The sequence below is a fragment of the Panthera onca genome, chromosome C2 (genome assembly GCF_046562875.1).
Source record: "Panthera onca isolate mPanOnc1 chromosome C2, mPanOnc1 haplotype 2, whole genome shotgun sequence".
Lineage (NCBI taxonomy): Eukaryota > Metazoa > Chordata > Mammalia > Carnivora > Felidae > Panthera > Panthera onca.
Window position 1 is genome coordinate 103472914 of NC_138347.1, and position 23538 is coordinate 103496451.

Consider the following 23538-nt stretch of genomic DNA (forward strand, 5'->3'; position numbering starts at 1 on the left):
CCCCTTCCCACTCACACTCTGTCTCTCTCTCTCTCTCTCTCAAAAATAAACATTAAAAAAAAAGAGAAAGAAAAGTAAACACATGGTCCTCTATACTGGGAGCCAATAATAAATAAAAAAATAATATCCTGTAGAGCATTTCAGTGTATAGTTTACATAGCACCTTAGCATAAACTCCCTTAATTGATTTTTAGAAAGGTATTCATTTTAAATAAAATTGCCATTCCAACCAACCTACTTTATACCAAAGTGCCTTGAACTAAATTTGTGCCAGATGACTAGTAGCTGGATTCCAAGCCCATTTTCCAAGTGAGGAAATTGAAGGTCATGGAAGTTAGTGGACAAACATCAAATATGTCTTTAGGAAATAAAACTAAATTATTGGTTCCAAAGCAATCCATAAATAGCTTTGCCCAATGGCAGTATCATAGCCAATGAGGTTTATCTGAGGTGTGATTATTGCTAATTGACACCAAAGCAATCCATAACTGAAGTAGAAAAGTTTGCAGGGAAAAGCTAACACATTTGCCCCGAGGCTGTTACCTTTAGAAGGTCTTGTTTTTAAGACTGGACTTTGACTGACATCTGGAAACTTAGTTTTTAAAATACTCACTAATTGGTAAGGTCTGACTGCTGTGCCAGCTTGCCAAGACTGTTTACAAAAACTTTTGTTTTCATCTTTTTACGGTCAGCACCCTCTTTAGAATCTTACAGTCTGGACTTTGGTTGGCCTGGGTGCCTCTGTGATCAACTTCTAGGGAAAACCATGAATGAATCACAAACAGCCTTCCCTGGACAGGTGTTGATGTATTTTTACTGCAGGAGAGTATGACGTGTGTGACCCCTCACGGAAGGCAAAGGGCACAAGAAGCCAGTCCAGGGATTTCTCCAGACTCTGCCTGATGTGATTTTTCAGATGTGTTTTTACTGATATAGCTGTACATCCTTACTATGTTGCTGTAATAAATCTTAACTATGAGTATGATGCTGAAATCTGTGAATCCTAGCAAATCACCAAATATGTGGGTGGTCTTGGAGGTCCACAAAACAGAAAGGCAATAGAAGAATAATGGAGACAAGGGAGAATTGGAGGCATCTCTGGGGATAGACCTGAAAGCCAAGAGATTCAATGGGGTTACACACCTTGTAACTACCCCCAAAGTAGAAAATCAACACCCATGACCATGGAATTCACTCATGCAATTCCTCTAATAAAGAAGTGTTAGTACAATAGTCTCCTCCTAGTCATGGTTTCACTATCCCACAGTTTCAGTTACCCATGGTCAGCTGTGGTCCAGAAAGAGATGACCCTCCTTTTTTTTTAAATTTTTTAAATTATGTATAGTTGATACACAATGATGTAACATTAGCTTCAGGTGTAAGACATAGTGATTCAAAAACTCTATTTGTTATGCTATGCTCACCACAAGTGCAGCTGCTCTATCTTTTATTGGGAGTCTTTAGGCAGGGAGGGAAGAAAGGACACATATTTGTTTGTGCCAACATCACTACCCATTTTTAGGACATAAAGATCAGCCCTGTTTGCAGAGCCAGATCTTTCCCTCCTCCCTCTCCAAAGTATCTGCATCAGGGATGTGACTTGGTGAGAAGAGTCAGGAGGAAAGAGGAAAGGCCAAATTTCTGAACAATCTTCTTACCTGTGTTATTAAAATGGCTGCAGAGCAGACACACAGGATGATGTTGAACCTTTGGTCTCATTTGTGAAAACGTGTGCAATTTTTTCCCCACGCTACACTACCTACAAATCACCAAATTACAAATTAACCCTTTGTGATCCTTGGTGTAATGAGCCATTTCTTTGGGGCTTTCTCTTTCTGGGAATTGGGAGGGAAAGAAGCAAGGTATCATTCTGTTCCTCATTAGTATTTCGGTCCCAACATGCAAATACAATTTTCTATGTAACTTTTTTGTGGTACCTACCAAAATGAATATTTAAATTAGATAAGATATATGAAGAAAAAGAAGGAAAATACCATGTCTAAGTAAAAAAACAAACCTCATCCCCAAATCCAACAATGCTATTACAATATCATTGACTATATTCCCTATGGCGTACCTTTTGTCCCCATGACTTATTCATTCATAAATGGAAGCCCGCATCTCCCACTCCTCTTCCCTCATTTTGTTTATCCCTCCATCCCTTTGCCTCTGGCAATTATCAGTTGTTCTCTATTTATGGTTCTGATTCTGCTTTTCACTTATTCATTTCTTTTAGATTCATGTATGAGTGAAAGCATATGGTATATCTCTTTCTCTGGCTGACTTATTTCACTTAGCATTATACCCTTTAAGTCCATCCATGTTGTCATAAATGACATAATCTCATCCTTTTTTATAGCCATGTAATATTCCATTATAATATATACCACTTCTTCCTTATCCATTTGTCTATCAAGGGACACTTAGGTTGCTTCCATATTTTGGCTATTGTATGCAATAAACATAGGAGTGCATATAGCTTTTCAATTAGTATTTTTATTTTCTTGGAGTAAATACCCAGTGGAGTTACTGGAGTTACTGGATCATATGGTTTTCCAATTTTTAATTTTTTGAGAAACCTCCGTCCGTGTTCCACAGCAGCTACACCAGTTTGCAGTCCCACCAAACGTGCATAAGACTTCCTTTTTCTCCATATCCTGCCAACACTTGTTATGTGGTTTTGATTTTAACCATTCTGATAGGTGTGAGGTGACTTCTCATTGTGATTTTAATTTGCATTTCCCTGATTGTTAGTGGTATTGAGCACCTTTTCGTGTTTCTCTGTTGGTCAGCAGATGATCTTCTAAGGTATCATCAGAAGACCAATAATAGCCTAACACTGTATCCCAATGCCTACATCATTCACCTCACTTCATCTCATCATGTAGGCATTTTGTCATCTCACATCATCACCAGAATAAGGGTGAGTACAATGCAATAATATATTTGGGGGAGAACCCACATTCACATAACTTTTATTATAATATATTTTTATAATTGTTCAATTTTATTATTAGTTGTCATTAATTTCTTACTGTGCCTAATTTATAAATTAAATTTTATCAAAGATACATATGTATAGAAAAAGCCATAATATAATAGGGTTCAGTTCTATCCACTTTCAGGTACCCACTGGAGGTCTTGCAATGTAATCCCCAAGGAAAAGGGGGACTAGTGAATCTACTCACAATCAGTTAAAAGGAGGAGAGGAGGCTCCCTGAACAATTGAATATAAATTCCAACACTTTCCAAGAGAGTTGAAATTATAGGAGAGAAATTGGCTTTTCTTTGCTGAAACACCGCATACTGATTAGCAGCCCAAAGAGGCAAATTTATTCAAATCTACCTCCCTAAAACAAATGTCATCTTCCCTGGGGGAGTAAAATGGTGTGGAACTATATATAGGATACACCATTTAAAATTCCTTTTTTAGGAAAATTCCTCTACACATTTCTTCACATTAGATGTATTTGTAACCTGGATAGGAGCTGAACCTCATTTCAAAAGTGATAGCTAACTAATCCTTTGGGTCTCAACCTGATATCCTATTGTGTAATCTATGCATATACTATGCGATTTATATTGTACAATCTCTTAATAGATGTCTATTTGATGGCAAATTCATTTTGGTGTTTTAATAATCAAGCTCATTTCTAGTACAATGCACATTAGCTTTTTTTTTTTTAACACATCTCCTATATTAAGCTTCTCATAAAGAAACTAACCTCCCATACACTTACACACATATACACACAAGCACAAATCCCTTCTATCAGGAAAATTTTGGACTCAGAAAGCACTTAAATAGAGCTGGCACCCATCTCAAGTGGCTAAGAGAGAGCTAATTAGAGCTACAATAGTAACTGTCACGATATAAGAAGGCCTAAGAGTCCAATGCTTCCATCACAATACTGACAGCGTTGTTATTTCACAAAGGGCAGGGCTAACATCATGCCAACAGGGGAAATATCTTTTCCATATACTAGAGTAGACTAGTTTTTCTTGGGGGAAAAGTGGATGAAAAAAATGTGTTCTCCTCTTAGGTAGCTGGGAGCAAAAGTGAATGTAATTAAACTCACACCATCACCTTTACCCACAGTACCAAGCCTACCAACACTCCAGCTCACCTTTGGAGTCATCAAACCCTGTGCTGTGGACTGCATGTGCTCCCCCCAAATTCAGATATTTTGAATGGGATTAATGTGCTTATAAGAAGAGGCATGAGAGCTTGTTTCCACCCTCTGCTCTCTGCCATTTAAAGACACAACAAGATGGTGGCCATCTATAAGCCTGGAAGCAGGTCTCACCAGACACCAGATCTGCCAGGGTCTTGATCTTGAGCTTTTTTAGCCTCCAGAAATGTGATAAATAAATGTTTATTGTTTAAGTCACTCAATCTATAGTACTTTGTTATAGCAGCACAAGCTAAGCCACCCTAGTTATAAAAGGAGTATGAGGCTTTAGAATGTTCAGAGACAGAACCTGCTTCCATGAGAAGTGAAATTTCCTAAGAGATGGCAGGGTACCAGACTGCAAACGTCTGAAAACATGGCTCTAGAGAAAGAAGGGAGACTTGAGAAGAGTGGAAAGCAGCACTGCAAGAATATGTACATAGCTTGCACTTCTGTAAGAGATCCACCTTCAGAACACCTCCTTCTCATTATGCACCTCCATCAGTGCAGTATAATTGGTTCTGAGGAAAACTAGCGACTGAAGGTATCAATTGGAAACAACAGCTGAGAATTTCCCAGTCATCTTATGAAGATTTTGTAGGTGAGAATTGTAAGGTTTTTTCCCCACTGAGATTACTAAGGGCACTACATAAGAGCATAGATTTCCAGTATCAGAAAGAAACCCTCCTAGAACACAGACACAGTTAAGACAAGTCTGTCCAGATTGTAAGTTTCCAGAAGTCAGAAATAATGTATTCATTTTAAGGTGCAATTTTCTACCCCAGGCAAGTGGGCCATTAGAGGCTTAGCAATTTGTTATTGAAAAATAAACAAGAGTTGATTGCTATATATAAAATGCCGCCATCTCTACCTCTGTAGGTATATCCATCTTGTGTATCCTCTGCAACATTTTCTTTAATTCTTCTGGCTACATACAGTCTCTTTCTCCTTAGGATGCCCATTGCACGCCATTATTTTGGTAGTAAGTATCTTAGTTAAGCTTGAAATAAAGACATACGTTCATTTTTTCCTCATCCTTTCCCCTGCCGTACTTCATTCCTGACCCCATATACTATAAGCCCCTTGACTATCATATACATCTTTCTGCCCGTAAACCTTTCTATTATGGTACAGAACAGAATGCCTTACCTACAGGGAGTTCAGATTTTCTTAATTTGATTTTGTACACAAGCAAAATGGTCTGCAGGTTATTTTTTTCTGCTTCCACTCTACACAACAGATTTATCCTTAAATAACATCACAATACTCATTTCTGATTTTATTTTGTAAAATAAGTAATTACTGTTACACTTAATTATGCACATTACATAGTTATATCATAATATCGCACATTTTTCTATTCCTTGCCACTACTAACAACTAAAATCTCTTCATTTATAAACACTTTTATTATTTTTGGAAAGACCTATTTCTTCTAGCCTGTGCTGGATGGATGTGCTCATTTCATCTACTCACCTGATGTTACACCTCAGATTGAACTGGATATACTTTGTGGGGATTCTGAGGATAAAGTTTGACTCACTAGATGACTAGTTAATCCACACCGGCCAGAAAACTTCTGACTTCTCATTTGTAAAATGAGATTTAAAAACCTTTATCATTATTTATTAAGCACTCACACTATACCCAGGGAACCTAATAAAAGAAACTGCACTCAAAGAGCTTAAAAATAAGACCTGTACTTGCCGTAAGGGAACGTGGTGGGAACTCTCATCTCGGGTCATTCCATTTCAAGTGCTTTACATATTAAAAGGTTCCGATAGCATATGGGTTCAGATACACAATTTGTAAGAAAGCTGGCAAATGATTCCTAGGGGAGAGATTTCATCCTAGCGACACAAAAGTGCCAGGATTAGAGACCCCACAGCTAGAGAGGCCTAATGACAGAGAGAGAAAGGCAGAAAATACTAGAGGTTAATTCAGAGTAATAAAAGTTTTGCAGGGAAAATAAGGCCTTTTCCTTTGCAGAAATATGAACAAGTTCTACACATCATGAGAAATTCTCTGAATACTTACTTGTATTTTTCTATAAGTTGGATCCATTTAGTTTATCATCGCACTGAGTACAATAACCATCAACTCTTTATTCAGGTCACAAAATTCCACCCAAAACAAATCATGACCAGACTCCTAAACAGACACATATTTTTAAAAATCCTAATTTGTCTACTTTTCACTCCAGAGAATGAGGCAGATCATGTCTACCCTTAGCTGCCTTGTATTAAATCAAGTCAGAGAGTGTCAGCTTTATTTACAAAACTGATTCATCAAAAAAAAACCTCTCTTAGAATTGAGAATTCATTTTTATCTTTGGCCTTATTCCCTTTATTTACTTCCACTTATGTTAATGTAGTATTTCTTGTTCTCTCTTGCTGTGGAATTAATAAATTAAACCCAAGGTAATTGTTTTCATGTAATCAACAGCAGTAGTCCAAGCACTAAATAATTCTAATAAGAAGCATTTATGAAGTCAAAGTTTTTTAATGAACAACTCTTTTTTCAGTTTCCTTTTCAATTTATGCTTAAAGAAGATCATTTGTTTTTATTGTTTCAACCTATTTGTTTTATAGTCATAGAACTTAGACCTCAAGGGAACTTTGGAGATCACATAATCCAATTCATTCATTTTACAGGTAAGAAAAAGTAAGACATTAAATAGCATGGCCAGGCCTCGTGATCCCAGACCTGGTTTTTTATCCTTTTATTGCATTTCCTCTCTGCTCTGTAGTGTTCCTAAGGGGGAAATCTTAAGCTTTATTTCCAACTCCCACTTGGAACGTAGCTTCCAAAGACAACTACAAATAGAAGTCTGCATATAAATCATGTCTGAATGATTTGGAATGTGCCAATGGGGCTTCACCCACAGTGTTTACCTCTAAAGTCCACACTTTATATTCATTAGTTAGTGTTTCTTACAAAAAAAGAAATTCCTTACTGAGCAATTAATCCTGGTTATCAAAATCTACCTCCCAAGCATTTGCAATCACACTTATCCATGATATTTAACTGGCAAATGATTTCCTGTTACTTCTTAAATGCATCTACATGTTTTTAGAAAAAAAAATATTTCAGTTAAAACTCCAAGAAAGCATATCCTATTTGAAATACAGCTTCTGATGAAATATTATTCTCTATTTTCTCAAATATAATTTGCAGCTGTGAATAAACAAACTTTCTAATTGCTATAAAAAGTCTAATTTTTATTTCCTTAAAAATAATTCATAGAGTATGAAGCAAACAGCTAAAAGGAGATGTCTTTAAAAGATGGAAATTTCTATTCTACTCTTCTATACTTTTCTCAAAATGAAGCATCTTGTGTCAAATTGAAGAATTAGCACTAACTTTAAAAAGACATCGTTTCACTCTTGAGTAGTGAAACTGTTCTAGGAAGAAATAAAATCATCTGATAAGTATAGTAAAAGTAAAGTAGAGTTAATATTAAATACTGTAAAAACACTATACATGATAGAAATGTGTTCTTGCTTATTTATGTTTTTGTTTTTGAATGAAAATGAAAATAATTTCCATTATTAAATGTCATATAAATAACAGAAAACATTTATTTCTGAACTAGTATTTCAGAATGACTAGCTTTGTGGTATATATTACTGGTATACATTAAATACAATGAAGGGTAGCAGAATATGACCACCCAAAATGTGCCGCTTGGCCATTTTGAGCTGAAAGCAATTAAAAAGAAGCAGATACAAAGAAAATGCTCTGTGCCCTTCCACTGTTTGCCTAAAAGCAGGACATAAAATTTGTAAAGATGTCCCTCCCTCCCTTTCTACCAGGAGGACAGAAGTTAATCGCTGGAGACAAGAATAGACCCTTACTGGCCCAGAGACGTCACTAGAGGAGCCTACATAACAATCCTTACTAACCTTTCTATTCCATTCGGTCCACCACAGGTTTATCTTCACACAATTTGTCACTGTAGAAACTCAAGGTCTCTTTCTTTTGTCTTATCATTTGGCTAAAAATTTATTGCTCTTTTTAAGCTGCTCTATAAGCCCAAGCTTTAACCAGCCCTTTGATTTACTCATCACTGAGTGCTCTCACATGAATGTATGATGCACATCTTAATCCACTCCTATTTGTTTTTCTCTTGTTAATCTGTCTTTGTCACTCTAGTTTACTGGGCCCCAGGTGGAGAACCTAAGATGGGTAAAAGAAAAATTTTCCTCCTCTATAATAAATTCATAAACAATGCTAACAATTTAGAATTTAAGGTCAAAGCCCAATTTAGAAATTAAGGTCATCTTCATGGCTATTTTTCCAGGATCCGGCCCAGTACCTATCGCACAGTGAGTACTTAATAAAAATGTCTCAGTGAATGTGTAAGTAGGCATACAGATTCTCAATGATTAACAACAAAACACATGAGGCAAGTTTAAGCAGAAATGAGATTTATCGAATGACATTAGGTAACTTCCAGGACTCCCATGAGAACTAGTAGGTAAGGCTTTAAAGCTTTGCAGCTGGAAACAGCTCCCAAACCACAGAGTGTGACTATTCTGGGGAAGAACCCTCTGCCACTTCACTGGATATAAACACTGTGGCTTGCACTGCTGATATTGGGTGGCATTGGTCTCTGAACTTATACACCAAAAGTATCATCTTTCTTGATATTTCTTTACCAGTGAAATCAGCAATCAACACACAGAACTCACGTTATTTTTTCCAAACGTTTCCCCCTAATGCAAGAATCACTAAGTACATGATCTGCTTCCTAGGTGAGACTATTACCAAATATTTCCTTTCTGAATATGACAAATCATCATGCTCTCAGTTTCTGTTTCCTTATCACCAATCAATCGACTATTAAGCCAATACTACATAATCTACAGTTTTGTTGTAGCAGCATCCCAATTCTGGCTACAAATTCCAATACCAGTCAGGATAGATGAGGCCATGCTACAATAACAAAAAAAAAGTCAAAAAATAACAATCACCTAACACAAGAGTTCAATTCTCATCTTTACTATACATCCAACTTAAGTTGGTATGGAGATTCTGCCTATTGTAATCACTAAGGGATCTAAGCTGACAGAAACTCATTTGTACCATATTTTTTTTCAAATATGTAAGCCAGATAAAGATGTATATGGCAGATCACATGGGCAATGAAGGCTTTCACCTGCATTTCATTGATCAAAGCAAGTCACATGATGATACCTATAAGACACATGATAACACCCAATTCATTTTTTTAATATGAAATTTATTGTCAAATTGGTTTCCATACAACACCCAGTGCTCATCCCAACAGGTGCCCTCCTCAATGCCCATCACCCACTTTCCCCTCCCTCCCACTCTCCATCAACCCTCAGTTTCTTCTGTTTTTAAGAGTCTCTTATGGTTTGGCTCCCACCCTCTCTAACTTTTTTTTCCCCTTCCCCTTCCCCGTGGTCATCTGTTAAAGTTCTCAGGATCCACATAAGAGTGAAAATATATGATATCTGTCTTTCTCTGTATGACTTATTTCACTTAGCATAACACTCTCCAGTTTCATCCACGTTGCTACAAAGGGTCATATTTCATGCTTTCTCATTGCCAAGTAGTATTCCATTGTGTATGTAAACCAAAACTTTATCCTTTCGTCAGTTGATGGACATTTAGGCTCTTTCCATAATTCGGCTGTTGTTGAAAGTGCTGTTATAAACATTGGGGTAAAAGTGCCCTTATGCATCAGTACTCCTGTATCCCTTGGGTAAATTCCTAGCAGTGCTATTGCTGGGTCATAGGGTAGGTCTATTTTTAATTTTTTGAGGAACCTCCACACTGTTTTCCAGAGTGGCTGCACCAGTTTGCATTCCCACCAACAGTGCAAGAGAGTTCCCGTTTCTCCACATCCTTTCCAGCATCTATAGTCTCCTGATTTGTTCATTTTAGCCACTCTGACTGGCATGAGGTGATATCTCAGTGTGATTTTGATTTGTATTTCCCTGATGAGGAGCGACGTTGAGCATCTTTTCATGTGCCTGTTGGCCATCTGGATGTCTTCTTTAGAGAAGTGTCTATTCATGTTTTCTGCCCATTTCTTCACTGGATTATTTGTTTTTTGGGTGTGGAGTTTAGTGAGTTCTTTATAGATTTTGGAAACTAGCCCTTTGTCCTATAATGTCATTTGCAAATATCTTTTCCCATTCTGCCGGTTGCCTTTTACTTTTGCTGTTTGTTTCCTTTGCAGTGCAGAAGCTTTTTATCTTCATGAGGTCCCAGTAGTTCATTTTTGCTTTTAATTCCCTTGCCTTTGGAGATGTGTTGAGTAAGGAATTGCTGCGCTGAGGTCAGAGAGGTTTTTTCCTGCTCTCCCCTCTAAGGTTTTGATGGTTTCCTGTCTCACATTCAAGTCCTTCATCCATTTGGAGTTTATTTTTGTGAATGGTGTGAGAAAGTGGTCTAGTTTCATTCTTCTGCATGTTGCTGTCCAGTTCTCCTAGCACCCTTTATTAAAGAGACTGTCTTTTTTCCATTGGATATTCTTTCTGGCATTGTCAAAGATTAGTTGGTCATACTTTTGTGGGTCCAATTCTGGAGTCTCTATTCTATTCCATTGGTCTATGTGTCTATTTTTGTGCCAATACCATGCTGTCTTGATGATTACAGCTTTGTAGTAGAGGCTAAAGTCTGGGATTGTGATGCCTCCCACTTTGGTCTTCTTCCTCAATATTACTTTGGCTATTTGGGGTCTTTTCTGGTTCCATACAAATTTTAGGATTGCTTGTTCTACCTTTGAGAAGAATGCTGGTACGATTTTGATTGGGATTGCATTGAATGTGTAGATTGCTTTGGGTAGTATTGACATTTTAACAATATTTATTCTTCCAATCCATGAGCACAGAATGTTTTTTTCCATTTCTTTGTATCTTCAATTTCCATCATAAGCTTTCTATAGTTTTCAGCATACAGATCTTTTACATCTTTGGTTAGGTTTATTCCTAGGTATTTTATGATTCTTGGTGCAATTGTGACCGGGATCAGTTTCTTTATTTGTCTTTCTGTTGCTTCATTATTAGTGTATAAGAATGCAACTTACTTCTGTACATTAATTTTGTATCCTGTGACTTTGCTGAATTCATGTATCAGTTCTAGCAGACTTTTGGTGGAGTCTATCAGATTTTCCATGTATAATATCATGTCATTTGCAAAAAGTGAAAGCTTAACTTCATCTTTGCCAATTTTGATGCCTTTGATTTTCTTTTGTTGTCTCATTGCTGATGCTAGACGTTCCAACACTATGTTAAACAGCAGTGAGAGTGGACATCCCTGTCATGTTTCTGATGTCAGGGGGAAAGCTCTCAGTTTTCCCCATTGAGGATGATATTAGCTGTGAGCTTTTCATAAATGGCTTTTATGATGTTTAAGTATGTTCCTTCTATACCAACTTTCTTGAGGGTTTTTATTAAGAAAGGATGCTGAATTTTGTCAAATGCTATTTCTGCATCAATTGACAGGATCCTATGGTTTTTATCTTTTCTTTTATTAATGTGATGTATCACATTAATTTGCAAATATTGAACCTGCCCTGCAGCCCAGGAACGAATCCCTCTTGATCATGGTGAATAATTCTTTTTATATGCGTTGAATTTGATTTGCTAGTATCTTGTTGAGAATTTTTGCATCCATATTCATCAGGGATATTGGCCTGTAGTTCTTTTTTTTTTTTTTTTTTTTTTTTTTTTTTTGCTGGGTCTCTGTCTGGTTTAGGAATCAAAGTAATGCTGGCTTCATGGAGTGAGTCTGGAAGTTTTCCTTCCCTTTCTATTTTTTGGAACAGCTTGAGAAGGATAGGTATTATCTCTGCTTTAAACGTCTGGTAGAATTCCCCAGGGAAGCCATCTGGTCCTGGACTCCTATTTGTTGGGAGATTTTTGATAACTGATTTAATTTCTTCACTGGTATATGGGTCTGTTCAAATTTTCTATTTCTTCCTGTTTGAGTTTTGGAAGTGTGTGGGTGCTTAGGAATTTGTCCATTTCTTTCAAGTTGTCCAGTTTGTTGGCGTATAATTTTTCATAGTATTCCCTGATAATTGCTTGTATTTCTGAGGGATTGGTTGTAATAATTCCATTTTTATTCATGATTTTATTGATTTGGGTCCTCTCCCTTTTCTTTTTGGGAAGCCTGGCTACAGGTTTATCAATTTTTTTGATTTTTTCAAAAAACCAACTCTTGGTTTCATTGATCTGCTCTACAGTTCTTTTTAGATTCTATATTGTTTATTTCTGCTCTAATCTTTATTATTCCTCTTCTTCTGCTGGGCTTAGGGTGTCTTTGCTGTTCTGCTTCTATTTCCTTTAGGTGTGCTGTTAGATTTTGTATTTGGGATTTTTCTTGTTTCTTGAGATAGGCCTGGATTACAATGTATTTTCCTCTCAGGACTGCCTTCGCTGCATCCCAAAGCGTTTGGGTTGTTGTATTTTCATTTTTATTTGTTTTCATATATTTTTTAATTTCTTCTCTAATGCCTGGTTGACCCATCCATTCTTTAGTAGGGTGTTCTTTAACCTCCATGCTTTTGGAGATTTTCCAGACTTTTTCATGTGGTTGGTTTCAAGTTTCATAGCATTGTGGTCTGAAAGTGCATGGTATGATCTCAATTCTCGTATACTTATGAAGGGCTGTTTTGTGACCCAGTATGTGATCTATCTTGGAGAATGTTCCATGGGCACTCGAGAAGAAAGTATAACCTGTTGCTTTGAGATGCAGAGTTCTAAATATATCTGTCAAGTCCATCTGATCCAATGTATCATTCAGGGCCCTTGTTTCTTTATTGATTCTGTGTCTAGATGATCTATCCATTGTTGTAAGTGGGGTATTAAAGTCACCTGTAATTACCACATTCTTATCCATAATGTTTGGATTATGCTTATGTTTGTGATTAATTGTTTTATACATTTGGGGCTCCCGTATTCAGCGCATAGACATTTGTAATTGTTAGCTCTTCCTGATGGATAGACCCTGTAATTATTATATAATGCCCTCCTCCATCTCTTGTTACAGTCTTTAATTTAAAGTATAGTTTGTCTGATACAAGTATGGCTACTCCAGCTTTCTTTTGACTTCCAGTAGCATGATAGATATTCCCCATCCCCTCACTTCAATCTGAAGGATAATACCCAGTTCAAAAAGAAGCAGGTAAGTACAATTCTAATATTATCTCAGTAGAAAATCAGACATATTTAGTATATAGCGCTTATGACCAAACACCTTTATGAGGTGGGATTAATAATGTAAGATATTTCTGAAATATTTTAAAAATGTTTTCTAAAGATTCTGCATGGATATTAAAAAATGGCACTTTATCCAGCATCTCAAATTGTTTCTCTCAGGGCACCTGGGTGGCTCAGTTGGTTAAACGTCTGACTTCAGCTCAGGTCATGATCTCGTGGTCTGTGAGTTCGAGCCCCATGTCTGTGCTGACAGCTCAGAACCTGGAGCCTGCTTCAGATTCTGTGTCTCCCTCTCTCTCTATGCCTTCCCCAACACACACTCTGTCTCTCTCTGTCTCTGAAAATGAATAAACCTTAAAAATTGTTTTAATTGTTTCTCGCAAATATATACCATCAATAAAATAATATTTCCATTTCTTAACTTAGTTTAAATTGAAGATAGAAAATGATGTAGGAGTTGATAAATCACATTTGATTTAGTAATTCCATGCTGTAGCAGATAAACTTGACTGCCCCCCAATAATACCCACTTTCTTGTGCCCACAGCTTTGTGTAATTCCCTCCCTAGAGCATGGAATGGGACCTGTAACTTGTTTCCAACAAATAGAATATGGCAAAGGGATGAAATGTTATTCCCTTGTCTATGCTGTAAGAAACTATCTCAGCAGACTGGAGTAAGACACTCTTCTGCTGGCCTTCAAGAAGTGAATGGCCATGTTTTGAACTGCCTGTAGAGAGGACCACTTGGCAGGAAATTGTGGACACCCTTTGGAATCAGTCTTTAGCTAACAGCCAGTAAAAAAGCTAGACTCTCAGTCATACAACCATAAGGAAATGGATTCTGTCAACAAATTTAATAAGCCTGGAAGCAGGCTCTTCCTCAATCAAGCCTCCAAATGAAAATGCAGCCCAGACAATACCTTGATAGTAATCTTGTGAGACACTGAGATAAGCTATACCTAGAATTGTGCCCCATGGAAACCATGAGATAATAAATGTGTGTGTTGTTTAAAGCTGATAAATTTGTGATCATTGGTTACACAGCAATAGAAACTAATACATCTGCTTATGGAAATTCAGCTTTACTACCCTTACTTATCTTTTGCATTTTTGCTTTACTTTTTTTTTGCTGAAACTTTTTATTTCAATTAAACCCACAGAAAAATTACAAAAATGCTGCAAGAAAATCCAATTTATCCTATATCCAGATTCATCAATTTTTATATTTTTCTCATTGGCTTTATCATCCTCTCTCTTTCTCATATATATATATATATATATATATATATATATATATATATAATATGTGTGTTTGTGTTGTGTGTGTGTGCACGTCCATGCATATACACTTTTTTCAGAGTCATTTGAGAGTAAATTAGAGAAATGCTTCATTTTTTCTAATGTTTTTTTTTTTTATTTTTGAGAGAGAAAGAGACACAGAGTGTGAGTGAGGGAGAGGCAGAGAGAGAGAGGGAGAAACAGAATCTGAAGCAGGCCCCAGGCTCTAAGCTGTCAGCACAGAGCCTGACGTGGGGCTCGAACTCATGAACTGGGAGATCATGCCCTGAGCTGAAGTCAGATGCTTAACTGATTGAGTCATCCAGGCACCCCCAGAGAAATGTTTCATTTTTTAAACTTTTGGTGTGTTTTTCCTTTAAAAATGGAATTTTCTTGCATAACAGTATAATTAGGAAAAACAGGAAATTTAAATTTAGTATTCTAACCCACAGTTAATATTCAAATATCATAAATCATATCAGTGAAGTGTTTTGCAGCCAGGTTTTTTTTTTCCTCTCTCTCTCTCAGCCCAAGATTCACTTTGGCTTGTGTCATATCACTGTGGTTTCCTTAATATTAGAATTGTTTCTTAGCCTATCTCTGGCATTCTTGACTGGAGATTTTTGAAGCCATAAAGATCAACATTTATTCGAGGTTTCCATTATTGAATTCAACATATGCATTTTGGACAGGATTACCAAAAAGTGATGTTGTGCCCTCACTGCAGTATGTTAGATGCCACCTGATGTTTGTATGTCTCAATATGAGTGACGTTAACTTTGATAACTTAATAAAGGTGGTATAACTCAGTTTCTTCACAGAAAAATTACCATTATACTCTTTTTAATGGGTCTGCAATTTATAGGAGAATCTTTAAGTAACAAAAATTTCCTGTTCCTCATCAAACTTCACCTGCTAATTTTAATACTTATCGATATCCTAACTCCAAAATCCTTCTATATCTGTTTGTTGACATTCTTTTATAAGGAAGAGATTTTTCTGCTCCTTATTTATTTATTCACATTATTATAGATTCATGGATTTTTATTTTATCCAATAAAATCCTTTACTATCATTTTTAGAAGTCTAATTTGTCCCATTGGGAGCCCCTTCAAGCTGGCTCTTGTGTCCTTTTAACAAGTCTTCATCATTCTCTAAGCAATTCATTATTTTCTAGTGTAACAAAATATCTCAGATTTATCTTATGCTTTTCCATGTTGGTCCTGGATATCAACCATTTCTCCATGGGGCACTGGTTTCTGTTAGAGAGTAGTATTTAATAGCCAAGCACTAGGGCACTAGGTTTACTCAGAGCTACTGGAGTAGCGTTGTTTCTAAGCTTCCTCAGCGTGCAAAGCTAGGAAAGATAGAAAATATATGTATGTACGTACATACACACACACACACACACACACACACACACAGTGAGTTCATTATAATGCCTCCAAATCGAATGCACCACAGGGTGCATTTTTAGTCTTCCGTCTTTCCAAATTTGTAATTCCCTTCTCCAACATTTAGAAACCCACTCCCATTATCCTCAATATGTTTACTCATTTTCTCAAGCTGACAATATACTAAAAATAATTCCAGAATCTTTAATTCATACAGTGGCAAGCAAACCTATTAGAATTCAGTAGTGTTATGTTGTTGTTGTTTTCTTTTTGGGAGGAAGAGAGTAAAATTTACATTCAGTAAAATGCACAAATGTTAAATGTTCAGATTGATGAATTTTAACAAATTATCCACACTTTCATTAAGATATAAAATATTTCTTTCCATAATTCCAGAAAGTTCACTGATGCCACTTCTTAGTCAATCCACCTATTTTTTTTAACCATGGATTAGTTTTGCCTGTTCTAGAACTTCAAATAAATCTAATTACATAGTAAATAAGTATGCCTTTGTTTACAGCTTCTTTCACTCAGCAAAATGTCTGTAAAATTTATTCATATTTTCATGTATATCAGTATTTTGCTCCTTCCTATTGCAGAATAATATGCATTGTATGACTATGCCACATTTTGTTTACCTATTCTCCTTTTGATGAACCTGGAGGTTGTTTCTGGTATTAGAGTGTAATGAACCACATACTATGAACATCCTTGTGCAAGGTATTTTGCCAATGTGTTTTTATTTCTCTTGAGAAAACGTCTAGGAGGGTAATTGCTTAGTCATGGGACTCATATATGTTTAACCATATAAGAAACTGCTCAACCTTTTTGCAAAGGGTCCCTTCAGGAGTATAGAATTTAGACTCCTATCTTCTAGCAGTTCCATCTGCTCATACACTTGTCAACAGTTTTCTTGGCCATTCTGGAAGTTTTGTAATGTCACTTCACTTTTCACTTTTATGTGTGGTTTTCTAATGTCTGATGATGTTGAGCTCTTTTTCCTGTGTTCATTGACCATTTTTATATCTTCCTTTGTGAAGTGCCTATTTAAGTCTTTTGCATCAGATCTTTTTTACTGTAGGAAATCTTTATATATTCTGGACATAAGGTTTTTGCCAGATATATGTTTTGCAAATCTTTTCTCCAAATTTCTGATTTCTTATTAATTTCCCTAGCAGTCATTTGATATGCATCTTTTTTTTAAATTTTGATGAACTCCAACTTCAATCTTCTCTCTTATGATTATGACTTTCAGAATTTTTGTTTAATTTTGCTGAAGAATATGCAGGTTTTTTCTAGCTATCTTAAATTAGTTCCTAAACAAAAAGAGTATTAATGATTTTAATAACATTAAATAATTTAAAATTATTATAGTCCACTTAGTTTTCTTTTCTTTAAATTTTGTTTAATCTCAACAAACTAGAACTTTGTCTAGTTCTCAGTTGAAAGCAATTTTGACCTTCAGAGTACATTTGGGAATGTCTGGAGACATTTCGTCATTTTGTCACAACTGGAGGAAAGGAGTGCTATCAGCATTTGGTGGGTAGAGGCCAGGGATGCTGCTAAACATCCTGCAACGCACAGGACAGTCCTCTATAGCAAAAATTATGTATCTCAAAATGTCAGTAGTGCAAAAGTTGAGAAACATGTGCCTAATCTGAATGGAATAGGGGAAGGATGGGAAGAGATATGGAACACTACACATATCTTGGTTTCATTAACTTATAACTGAGATGATTAAATGTTTGAGCCAAAAAAAAAGTAAATAATAACATGACTCAGATGCAAGTGCCTAGGTTGACCTGAAGTCATTGGCATTTCTTTGATCAAAGAAATCTAAGCTAATACTTTCCATGGCTAAAAAAACAAAAATGAAAGCAGATATGCCTCTTATAGAAGGAATCACATTAGTACAGGGTTACTGCTCAAGCTAAATTAAAACAAATCAGAGACATTTTTCTCTCCATTATGTGCACAAATCTCCCATAAAAATCAATGAAAGCCACATCTGTGTAACAGAGATCAGAATGCAGCTAATTCCACCTCTAACTTGCTATCCCTTCCAGGGCTCATAAACCCCACAATAGTTGCTCAGGAACAGGAGGACCATGTGATGAATATAGCAGCTCCAGCCAAATCCTGGATGAATCGTCCAGATCATTCTGTTCTCTGGTTTATTAGGCAGCTGAGAAATCTTAAGGTTCTGGAGGTGATCACAACTGGAGCAGAACTCCAGGGGATAATCTCAAATTGAAGGAAGAGCCACTGCGCTTATAAACAGTTTGTTTCTTTCAGTTACCAATGTGGCCTATATTTACTGTAGACATTTTTAAAATATAGAAAACTATAAATAAAAACATTATTTATGAAGTCGTTACCCAGAAGCTATCACTATTACCTCTTGGGCAAATCACCCTTTAGATGGAATTTCCCTATGTAATTCTTCTTTACCTACTCAAGATTTAACTTTATATGCAATTTTGTACCCTGGGTCTATCACCGAGCATTTCCCCACGTGATTAAGAAAATTTTGAAGTATTATTTTGATGTGTACCCAAATAGTCATCAGGTTTTATAATTTTTTCTTACCAATTGTTTATTTCTTGTTGGACACCTAGATTCTTCTAATTTTTCACTATTCCAAATGATGCAATAACATCTTTATGCAAATATACTTCCCCACATTTTGTATTATTTTCATAGTATATAATTTCCAAAGCATAATTGTAAGATATGATTTGTACCATTTTAATATTCAGATATATTGGCAATTTTTTTCTGAAAAACATTGTATTAATTTACTTTCCCCAGAGAAGCATATTCTCCATCAACCCAACATATTTTTAACCCTACTAACTATATCAGGGACTTTGATAATTTTTTTTATCTTCTCCCTCTCAGTGAGACGTAACAAAAAAGGGATCCCAGCAGGTAAAACTGTTAGAATTAATTTACCCTTGAGTTGATAATAATGGATGATGTATTACTGTCAAATGTCATAAAAGGAAACAATTCTAACAGCCTAGAAAAATACTGAACTGAAATTATAATGATCTTGTCTTCTAAAATAAGAGAAGTTTAGGCTTCACAGGTTAAAAAAGGATCCCCAAGTATATCTAGATACATAAAGTCAACTACAATTTTTTTTAAAGAAACAGTCCTTATGCATATGGAGGTAAATACAAGAAATCACCATTGCTATTATTATTTCCTATACTTCTGCTGTAGGGAAATGATCCAACTTTAATTATGGTTAGTGCACAGAGTTCAGCTGTGTCAGTGAGACTCAGAATGGATGTTGAAAACTAAGAAATGATCAAGTTAGAGGAATAAGAACTCTTGATGGCCGGGGGCTGAGTATTTTCACCTGTGGAGCATCAATTCCAGGATGAAAAATCATGTTGACTACTGTTCTTTCTTCCCCATTTCCTACAGTTGACAGAATTACACTGGCCCTGGGAAGTAGGAAATGGATAGGAGACTAGGAAAAGAAAAACAAGATTGAAGGAAGAAAGATGGACTTCGCAAAGACAAGAAAAAAAGTATCAACACAAAACACTGAGACAGAGAAAAAGCCTTTAAAGTAGCACAGAAAGCTGAAGCTGAGGTTTGTCTTCACTAGTGTCTTCTAATCTTAAATTCGTCTTGTGATCTTGACCCATCTTGAGGGCAGGGGCCATATCTTAAACTCTTTTTTAGCTCATAGTAAAAATGTCAGTACTTTACACACGGTAAATATTTACATTTTCTTTCTTGAGATAAAAATAATTTAGAAATTCACAAAACATTTACAAATGCCTACTATGTCTGTAGCACTATTCTAAGCAGACACGGTGAAGAGTATTGATCAAAAGAAAGATCTCTGCCCTCATAGATCTCAGAATTCAGTGTGAACTGAAACTTTATTGACAAAGGCAAGTAGCCCTTTTTTGGGGCCATTTTGCCAATTTCATTTTTTTAAAGATTTTTTTATTTTTGAGAGAAAGAGCAAGCAGAGGAGTTGCGGGGGGGGGGAGGGGAGGGGGGGGACAGAGGATCCAAAACAGGCTTCATGCTGACAGCAGAGAGCCCAATGCAGGGCTCTCACTCACAAGCCGCTAGATCATGACCTGAGCCAAAGTCGGATGCTCAACCAACTGAGCCACACAGGTGCCCCCAATTTCACTGTTTTTAATAGTACATTAATTTTTAAATTTTGGTATTTCATTATTATTTGGTACTGCAATATTATTTATCTTGATCACTGAAGGATTTGGGGCCCAATGCAAATGCTTTACTCACCTTACCTAGTCCCAGCCCTGGTGAGCTGTATCTTTGAAAAGTTGACAAGGCAATTATTAGTTTTCTCACTGTAGTTGAAAATTCCTTGGGGATGTTGTGTCAAAGATAGCAGTTTGTCCTGGCCACAGAGCTATAACAACAGCAGCAATAGCAACTACTCATCATTGAACAATTCCTCAGGAAAAGAAAATATATTCAACAACAAGTATTTATTGAGTACCAAGCAATGTGCCAAGCAATATTCTGGAACTGAAAATAATACAGTGAGTCTATTGACAGAATTCCTGCCAACACAGCAGTCTAGTTAGAGTTAAGGGCAGGACAGTAAACAAAGACAAGAAACTATAAGGTAATATCAGATACTAATAAGTGTTCTAAAAAAATAAAGCAGCATAATGGGATAGCTCATAAGTTGGTTGGGGAGGCATTATAGTTGGAGCATTGACTCTAAGGAAATAACAAGTGCGATGAAACCTGAATGAGGGGAAAGATCAAGACATTAAACAATCTGAGGAAAAATCATTCCAGGCAGAGGGAATAGCAAGTAGAAAAACGTTGAGGTATGAAAAACTGTTGTTTTCTCAAAAACTAAAAAGACATGTGGGTCTGGAGTCTAAAAAAAGAGGGAAAGAAGAATGGTTTGAGTGAAGTTGAAGAGGTTGGAGACCAAATATTCTAATAATCTGTAAGCCCTGAGGAGCATATTTTATTTTTTGGTTCCAGGGAAGTTACTGGAGTGTTCTACCTTGACTTACTTACAATAAGAGAGAGAGAGAGAGAGAGAGAGAGAGAGAGAGAGAGAGAGACTTGTAAAATGATGTGAATTGGAATAAGAATAGAAGCTGGTTAGAGATGTTGAGAAAGTCCATCAGGGAGAGGATTCTGACTTAGACTACACTTTAGCAGTGAAAATAGAGATAAGTGGACAAAGTCTGGTTAGACTTTGGAGGCAGAACCAACCAGCCTTTCTCTTGGATTAGATCTCAGCTCCACAACTTACTGAACAAGTTCACACAACCTCTTTATCTGTCAGTTTTTTCATTGTAAGATGAATATAATAACTGGGCCTATTTCATGGAATTAAGTCCTTAGAGGTGGACTTGGTACATACTAAAGTGCTCAATAAATGTTACTTATCACTATCTTCATCCTTTAAACATGGAAGAAGAGAAGAATTAATAATGGCTTTTAGGTCTTATCTGAGCAACTGAGTGGACAAAGTTGATTTTGAGATGGGATAGACTGGAAAGACACACATCTAGGCAAGAAGAAATCCAGAATCCTCCTTTGAAATGCCTATGAGTAATCCAAATGGAGATACATATCTGGAACTCAAAAAAAGATTAATGCTATTGATATGAATTTGGGAGTCATCAGCATACAGATGTATTTAAGCCCAGAGAACTAGAGCAGATCACTGAAGTAGAGAGTATAGACAGAAAAGAAAAAAAAATTAAAAAGGCAAATGGCTGAGCCCTTGAGAATGCTAAGGAAGAAAAAGGAGCAAACAAACTTAGAAGAAGAGTCAGGGAGACATAAGCAAGTAAGGAGTGTATGGCATTGTGGGAACCAGAAAAGGATCCTGGAGTTTTAACCCACATGCATTACTTTATAATGAACGGTTTTACTTTTCTAATAAAATAAAAGTTAAAAGTACAGAACCAATTTCAACTTCTCTGTAACAATGCTCCACACCAATTTTAAAACCTTGCAGTGAGAAAGTTGAGAAAATACTTTGTAATTCCGTTTGGGATATATACTCCTTCCTAGCTTAGGAAGAAATCCTCAGAACAATTTCCCCAGAACTCTGCAATTCACTGGAGTAGAAGATAATAGCTGCAATAAATAGAAATTATCATATAAATGCCAACTCCTATTACTACATATGAATCATATTCCCCATGTGACTACAAAGATATGAAAAACAATGCATAACTTTATCATTCAGTTTAGACAGATCAATACAAGAGATTGATAATATTTTTATTGAAATCTAGTTTCCATGTGATTGTTAGGTAATGGAAAGCATGTGGGAGGGACACATATTATAGAAAAACTAAATAAAATAAATTCATGAACTCATACCTGACAAGTGATATACAAAGGGAAATAGATACAAAATCCCATTGAGAGAATGGACACCCCCCTTTACCACTAGCCTACCAGGACCTTCTACATGCAATAGGCATAGGAATTCTTGTTGTTAAGTTAGTGGTAAATAATGTTAAGGAGGAAGAATCCCCCCTGTCTTTCAAGGTCCTTCTAGCTGAACAAAGAATCAAATTGACATGAGACAAATTAACAGGTAAAAATCAAATTTAATAGCATACATATGAGGAATCCGCACAGACATGGAAATTCCAGAGATAGTTAGGCAACACGAGGCTTATACAAGCCAAGGAGAGGGGTGTAGGGGTCTGAAGACACAAAGGGGTAAAAAGTCATTAGCAGAAAGGTGAGGGGAGATGTTTGGAAAACAAATGTTACCCTATGTGGTAGATAAGTTTCTTATGTAAAGAGGAATCTCTGTTAGTAGCTCTCTTCCTGATACAAGCAGGCAGTTGAGGGGAGAGGTAAAGATCTTTTCCTGAATTTTCTGGATTTTGATTATTTTTAACTCAAAATAATGTTCATACCAAAGTGGCCCCTCCCGGGGTGGCCTGCCCTTGGCTCCTACAACATCATAGATTAAGCAAGGCAGAATCTGTGTTTTCAAAAATTTTATCTTTGTACTTCTCAACTTTCACAGTTAAAAAAAAAAAAACCCTTTTTATAATCACGTTTGGTATGTACAGCATCATTTTCCCAGAATCAAATTATTCCATGTTTATTTATACCTTGCTTTGTTCACAACACACACAAAATGAGGTTAATATTGCATACAACACAAAAGAATAAATTAATTGAAAACATAGGAGTCAAAGGAATTTAAGGGGAGAAAAATAGCAATTCAACTAGTAAAACTAAAATGCAGAAATCTGAACCATTTTATCATGTATAGGCCTAAATAGGGGCACAATTTTGGTTTGCATTTCCAAACCATAACAACAAAGAAAAAACAAAATTATAAGATTCAGTCTTGATTAAAAACAAACAAAAGATGAAGGAGAGATATAGCTTTGCCTGAGATTAAAGCCTCAAAGAAATTTCTACTGTAAGTCCTTAAATTTCACATATATTACTTCATTATCACAAAAATCTTTCTAAAGGAGG

At 36.2% G+C, this 23538-nt stretch overlaps 1 pseudogene; it reads left to right on the forward strand.

Annotated features, from left to right (window-relative positions):
- Positions 1-405: 405 nt before the first annotated feature.
- Positions 406-477, forward strand: LOC132684530 (U4 spliceosomal RNA; annotated as a pseudogene).
- Positions 478-23538: the final 23061 nt, after the last annotated feature.